The sequence below is a fragment of the Pecten maximus genome, chromosome 2, assembly GCF_902652985.1.
Source record: "Pecten maximus chromosome 2, xPecMax1.1, whole genome shotgun sequence".
Classification (NCBI taxonomy): Eukaryota; Metazoa; Mollusca; class Bivalvia; order Pectinida; family Pectinidae; genus Pecten; species Pecten maximus.
The window spans coordinates 1,443,799-1,451,763 of NC_047016.1; the positions used below are offsets into that span (position 1 = coordinate 1,443,799).

At 40.4% G+C, this 7,965-nt stretch overlaps 1 long non-coding RNA gene across 1 annotated transcript; it reads right to left on the minus strand.

The window, feature by feature from the left end:
* Positions 1 to 647: 647 nt before the first annotated feature.
* On the minus strand, positions 648 to 5,465 carry LOC117340950. Its single transcript, XR_004535514.1, has 2 exons — positions 5,372 to 5,465; positions 648 to 1,744 (listed from the first exon to the last, which is right to left on the minus strand). It is a non-coding gene; the product is annotated as an uncharacterized LOC117340950 (long non-coding RNA).
* Positions 5,466 to 7,965: the final 2,500 nt, after the last annotated feature.

Below are 7,965 nucleotides of genomic sequence, written 5' to 3' on the forward strand. Positions count from 1 at the left end.
ACAAAGTGCGAGTTGCAAAATGCAAGTTGCGAGTTGCAAACTCGCATTTTGTAACTCGCAACTCGAAGAAAGAAACCCTCTATTGTAGTAGGAAAAGGTCATCTGACATAAAACTTCGGTAAAATATTTGTTGACCTTCCATAGGATCAAAAACATAGGGCAAATTACATAAATCACCCCTTTTGAGTGTAATATTTACATAGTTTGCACCACTGGATATAAACTGAGATACAGTTACACATTTGTCAAAATGGTACAACACAGATATTGCATTGAAACAATAATGAACTATTAAACTGGATTAAAATATGTTTGAACTTGACAATATATGAGTTGGCTTTCTGTTATTAAAAACAAGTAGTCTACTTAATCTCAGTGCGTGTAACAATTAGTTTACGAACTGGATTATTGAAATAGGACATTTTATCTGATATTAATGCATGAATAATTGTACATTCACCTTTAAACATATTTACGATATTATGATTTGACAAATACTGCCGATTGGTGTTATTTTGTTAAATAGGTTTTGGTTACTTTTTACTTGACTCTACTACGTATAATGTAGAAGTAGAGTCACATGGTACGACAGTTGGCTGGTTTCCCAGATGTGTCCGTTGATACGAGAGAAAGGCGACAAGTAGAACGACAGCTTCTATGTTTTATTTGTGTTAATAATAACAAAATATAATGTTCAAAATACAACAATACTTGAAACAATGCTTGAATTAAAGTCAAAGTACATTTACAGCAGTTATAATGATGGACATTAATAGTTTCAGTTGATCATTATTTTCATCAGTTTTCCCAATGGGTGGATTTAACTATTTCAAATCTGCCTCCGTCTAAACAATAATCATTTTCAGTAAATAATCAGTAGGTTGTATAGAAAGCTAATATCACTGAGAGTACATATATACGCCTTAGTGAGTAGGAGAGGAATTACTGAACTATATGTGGATGTATGGTCTCTTTTCTGGTAAATATCATTGATACAGTTTTTTCAAAGGTTAAAACTAATATCTCTCTAAATCAAGTACTAGGTACATGTTTTTGAAAGATTTCCTGCACTATTTTGATATTGTTATTTTCATTAATTTTGCTTATGGTTCATGTAAATAGTAAATCAAATGATATTTTACAAGCCTAAAATCACTATTCTGTTGCTAGTAAACAGAAGTAACTTGACCAATAGTTAACATGTATCATGGCTATCCATGGGTCTTGATTTTGACATTTAATTTGTTAAGTTACCTGCAAATTTCGACAAAACACGCGTAAAATGCTAGTTTCATGAGAATAAAAAAAGCTTATGTGGATCAGACATATAACACAAAATAACCATGCCGTTACACTTCCGGGTGTCTATAGCAGGTAGTGCGAGCGTTTTGTTTGACCAGATTTTACTTTATTAAAGCATAAAGATCGATTATCTTTATGTTGTCAGTCCATAACGTAAAATGACGTCGCTGTTTATAACGTCGCTTTTGATTGGCGGATGGAGCAGCGTAATGATCTGTAAGAGTCCATCAAAAAAGCGATTTCAAAGTTTTGCAGTGTGTCCATGCATGGTGCATTGTCCATAGCCGTCACCTTGTGGACTAACCGGTGTCCGCGATGGGATAGTAGAGTGGTTCGCCTACCATTATTTCGGGGCCATCGTAGAACAGTGGTTCGCTCACCATTATTTCGTCGCCATCTCCCGACATATCAATCTGTGTGGTGTCGTCTTTTTGGACTGGGCCTGTGGAAGAAATGTCGACCATTAAAATGTTACAATGGCTGCAACAGAAACTCGGGATGTATAATTATCCGACAAACCTGCAATATACCGGATAATGTGATACAAATCATCACTCTTATAGACAATGTAGAGAATAAAGAGTTATACACCATAGACAACACAATATCGGACATTTGACCACTCCTGTGATTCCATAACCAAGACAATACTTGACAATATCAAACATCCCCAGATAATGCCGGACAATACAGACAATACCCGACAATACGGACAATGCCGGACAATACAGACAATACCGGACAATATAGACTATACCGACAATATTAGACAATACCCGACAATATAGACAATACCGGACAATGCCGGACAATACGGACAACACAGACAATACCGGACAACACAGACAATACGGACAATACAGACAATGCCGGACAATACGGACAATACCGGACAATACGGACAACACAGACAATACGGACAATACAGACAATGCCGGACAATACGGACAATACAGGACAATACGGACAACACAGACAATACGGACAATACAGACAATGCCGGACAATACCGGACAATACAGACAATGCCGGACAATACGGACAATGCCGGACAATACCGGACAATACAGACAATGCCGGACAATACAGACAATAAGACAATGCCGGACAAAACAGACAATACCGGACAATACGGACAACACAGACAATACCCGACAATCGGACAATACAGACACTACCGGACAATAAAGACAATACCAGACAATACAGACAATGCCGGACAATACAGACAATACCCGACAATACAGACCATACCGGGCGATACAAACAATACCAGGAAATATAAACAATACCGGATAATACAAGACAATATAGACAATACCAGGCAATAAAGACAATACCGGATAATACAAGACAATATAGACAATACCAGGAAATATAGCCAATATAGACAATACCAGGAAATATATAGACAATATAGACAATGTAGGATGATACAAGACAATACAGACAAAACCAGACAATATAGACAATACCGACAATACAACCAATACACATAATACCCGACAATACACACTATATCGGACAATACATTCAATACCAGACAATACAGACCATACCGGGCAATACAGACAATACCAGACAATGCAAACTACACCGGGACAATACAGATAATACCAAGCAATACAGACACGAACAGGCAATATAGACAACACAAGAAAATATACAATACCGGACAATATAGAAAATACCGAACAATATAGACAATGCAAGAAAATTATAGACAAAACCGGAGAATATAGACAATGCCGGACAATACAAACAATATAGACAATACAGGAAAATATAGACAATACTGCTCAAGAAGACAATAACGGACAATACCAAACAATATAGAAAATACCGCAAAATATAGAAAATAACTGACAAAATATACAATACCAGACATTGGAAATCATGCCGGACAATATACCCAATACCAGACAATACAGACAATACCTGACGATCCTGACAATACCGGACTTTGGAAATCATGCCAGACTATGCAGGACAATATACCCAATACCAGACAATACCTGACGATCCTGACAATACCTGACGATCCTGACAATACCGGACAATGTAAACAATACCGGACTATACAGACAATACCGGACAATATAACAATACCGGACAATACAGACAATACCGGACAATATAACAATACCGGACTATACAGACAATACCGGACTATACAGACCATACCGGACTATACAGACAATACCGGACAATATAACAATACCGGACAATGTAAACAATACCGGACAATATAACAATACCGGACAATATAACAATACCGGTCAATGTAAACAATACCGGACAATGTAAACAATACCGGACTATACAGACAATACCGGACAATATAACAATACCGGTCAATGTAAACAATACCGGACTATACAGACAATACCGGACAATATAACAATACCGGACAATATAACAATACCGGTCAATGTAAACAATACCGGACAATGTAAACAATACCGGACTATACAGACAATACCGGACAATATAACAATACCGGACTATACAGACAATACCGGACAATATAACAATACCGGACTATACAGACAAATCGGACAATATAACAATACCGGACTATACAGACAATACCGGACAATATAACAATACCGGACAATATAACAATACCGGACAATGTAAACAATACCGGACAATGTAAACAATACCGGACAATACAGACAATACCGGACAATATAACAATACCGGACAATATAACAATACCGGTCAATGTAAACAATACCGGACAATGTAAACAATACCGGACAATACAGACAATACCGGACAAAATAACAATACCGGACTATACAGACAATACCGGACAATACAGACAATACCGGACAATACAGACAATACCGGACAAAATAACAATACCGGACTATACAGACAATACCGGACAAAATAACAATACCGGACTATACAGACAATACCGGACAATACAGACAATACCGGACAAAATAACAATACCGGACTATACAGACAATACCGGACAATACAGACAATACCGGACAATACAGACAATACCGGACAAAATAACAATACCGGACTATACAGACAATACCGGACAAAATAACAATACCGGACTATACAGACAAATCGGACAATATAACAATACCGGACTATACAGACAATACCGGACAATATAACAATACCGGACTATACAGACAATACCGGACAATATAACAATACCGGACAATATAACAATACCGGACAAAATAACAATACCGGACTATACAGACAATACCGGACAAAATAACAATACCGGACTATACAGACAATACCGGACAATATAACAATACCGGACTATACAGACAAATCGGACAATATAACAATACCGGACTATACAGACAATACCGGACAATATAACAATACCGGACAATACAGACAAATCGGACAATATAACAATACCGGACAATACAGACAAATCGGACAATATAACAATACCGGACTATACAGACAAATCGGAAAATATAACAATACCGGACTATACAGACAATACCGGACAATATAACAATACCGGACAATATAACAATACCGGACAATATAACAATACTGGATTGTACAGACAAATCGGACAATAATAGACAACATAGACAACACAACACAGGATACCGGAACACTCTGGACTCTACCGGTCAGAATCTTACCTGGCTGTACACAGATACCGGAACACTCTGGACTCTACCGGTCAGAATCTTACCTGGCTGTACACAGATACCGGAACACTCTGGACTCTACCGGTCAGAATCTTACCTGGCTGTACACAGATACCGGAACACTCTGGACTCTACCGGTCAGAATCTTACCTGGCTGTACACAGATACCGGAACACTCAGGACTCTACCGGTCAGAATCTTACCTGGCTGTACACAGATACCGGAACACTCAGGACTCTACCGGTCAGAATCTTACCTGGCTGTACACAGGATACCGGACCACTCTGGACTCTAACGGTCAGAATCTTACCTGGCTGTACACAGATACCGGAACACTCTGGACTCTACCGGTCAGAATCTTACCTGGCTGTACACAGATACCGGACCACTCTGGACTCTACCGGTCAGAATCTTACCTGGCTGTACACAGATACCGGTCCCCATCTTCAGCACGACACATCGATCACCTCCAGAGCAACTGTTCGGGAAGCACGGATCACTTGGTGCCTGTCAAATAAATAACTGATATAAGTTACTGTTACCATGGTTTCAATACAAAGTGCATTGACAGATGACAAAATTAATATATAAGCTTTGATATAGATATCAGCCAAAGATGAAAGTATCCCATTGTTATGGAACATTGAACCAAAAGAAAACAAAGACTGTGAATTCACGCACGCGTTAATTTAATCTGCGCGTTTCTAACACGGAATGGTTATCGCAATGTCTGATGGTAACAGTCGATCAGTCTTCAGCATTACTCCCCTTGTATTGCCAACCTCTCCTCCCCTTTCCTATAGCAACTAGCTGGCTCATATAATCTATATGGTATATGATCACCTTCCCTTGTCTCTTTGTCTATATATGTATATATGATCACCGGGATGTCATTTTTGCCAAATTTTAATCAACCCCCCAAAACGTCTCAAAATGTGCTATACACACTAGGGGAGGTCCAAATACATGTAGACTGTAACTAATTCTCAAGTCCCTGTGATACACACTAGGGAAGGTCCAATACATGTAGACTTTAACTAATTCTCAAATCCCTGTGATACACACTAGGGGAGGTCCAAATACATGTAGACTGTAACTAATTCTCAAGTCCCTGTGATACACACTAGGGGAGGTCCAAATACATGTAAACTGTAACTAATTCTCAAGTCCCTGTGATACACACTAGGGGAGGTCCAAATACATGTAAACTGTAACTAATTCTCTTGAAAGTCCCTGTGCTATGTAACAGAGACGGAGACAAGGTTTGTCTATAGGGGATACTACAGAACGACTGAAGAGTAATACGGTGTGTAGAGAAAAGGAATGGAGGTCCAAATACATGTAGACTAATTAGTTCATAAGTCCCTGTGTTACAGAGTTGTATGCTGCCAACTTTGTCCTGATTTCTGATAAACATTTGCTTCCCCCCTCAACCCCGCTGTCCTAGAGTAACAGCCTGTGTTTTGGTGTCGTATCATTCTTCAATGAATTGTCTAAATGGCGAGTGGCATCCCTTACGTTCTTCCATCTGCTCAACATTCGCTTTTTTCCGACTGATATTGTCGTTTAGTCTTATTATAGTGGTAGATTGACTGTGCCGGAAGCATTCCAAGTCGATAGGCCCGTATCCGTGCGATCCCCAACTCATGGTGTTGCCGGTACTTTCTTCTGACAAACCCCAGAACGAGCTGCACTGTACGGCATTGACCAAGATGTGCTGGCCGGTCAGACGGCTGCCAGCTCTCATTCTCATTTTCTACTTTGATGACAAACTGTGTCTCCGGTACTCCCTTGCGTATGTGCTACAATTTAGCTATACGTAGTGTACATATACATTCTCCCAAAAGTACTAACAAAAAATACCCTTCACGCATACACCTTGTTACCAATCGTACCAAAAAGTGGGTAGGTACAGAACACTTCACCTGTTGTAATACCTAACTGTTGCTAGGTGACTGAAAATATCACATATTTCTTTACCAAATGCGTCCCTTTAGTTTAGTGTAACTGATCTCACCTGCGGTTTGTCGTGTTGGTCAATAAATGCCTTGTACCAGTGAGCGAGGGACGTCGATGTTGAGATGCTGGTGATGAAGCTGGACGGGGCTGACTCTAGGGTGGAGCTACTGAGGCCGAGAGAGCACTGCAGGGTGTCAGTGTTGTAGGTAACCATGGCACAGTGTGTCCCGTACCTCTGACACCTTCGGAGACACATCGACACACCAATGACATCTAGTACCTCAATAATTGATGAAGTTACTTGGACACCCGATTCGAACTCGACACCATTATACCATAATCTAGCCCTTGGTAACACAGTAGTTTCCGGTACGCTAATTTCCGGTAGCACAGTGGTTTCCGGTGGTGCCACATTAATTTCCGGTACACTACTCCCTGTTATATAAGATATTCGGAATATCCAGCCGTATACCAACACGGCCACATACATCGTGTCCGGAGTGGTCGGACAGTCACTTGTGTCCGGAGTGGTCGGACAGTCACTCGTGTCCGGAGTGGTCGGACTGTCACTCGTGTGCGGAGTGGTCGGACAGTCAGACGTGTCCGGAGTGGTCGGACAGTCAGACGTGTCCTGAGTGGTCGGACTGTCACTCGTGTCCAGAGTGGTCGGACTGTCACCCGTGTCCGGAGTGGTCAGACAGTCACTCGTGTGCGGAGTGGTCAGACGGTCACACGTGTCCGGAGTGGTCGGACGGTCACTTGTGTGCGGAGTTGTCGGACAGTCACCCGTGTGCGGAGTTGTCATGTCACGCACGTGGCGGTATATAACAAGGACAACCTTGTGGTATGTCGATCTTATGTTTCCCGGAACATTTTTAATTAAATATTATTGATACCAATAGATAGGAATGATAACAATACACCAATAATTCCGTAATAATGAAAGTCGGGACGCGTGCAGCAGTATCCATTTTCTGGATCTGCGTACTCGATATTTATACAATGGGCACCACTCGACATGAATACCATATTAGGATTATTATGTGGACTA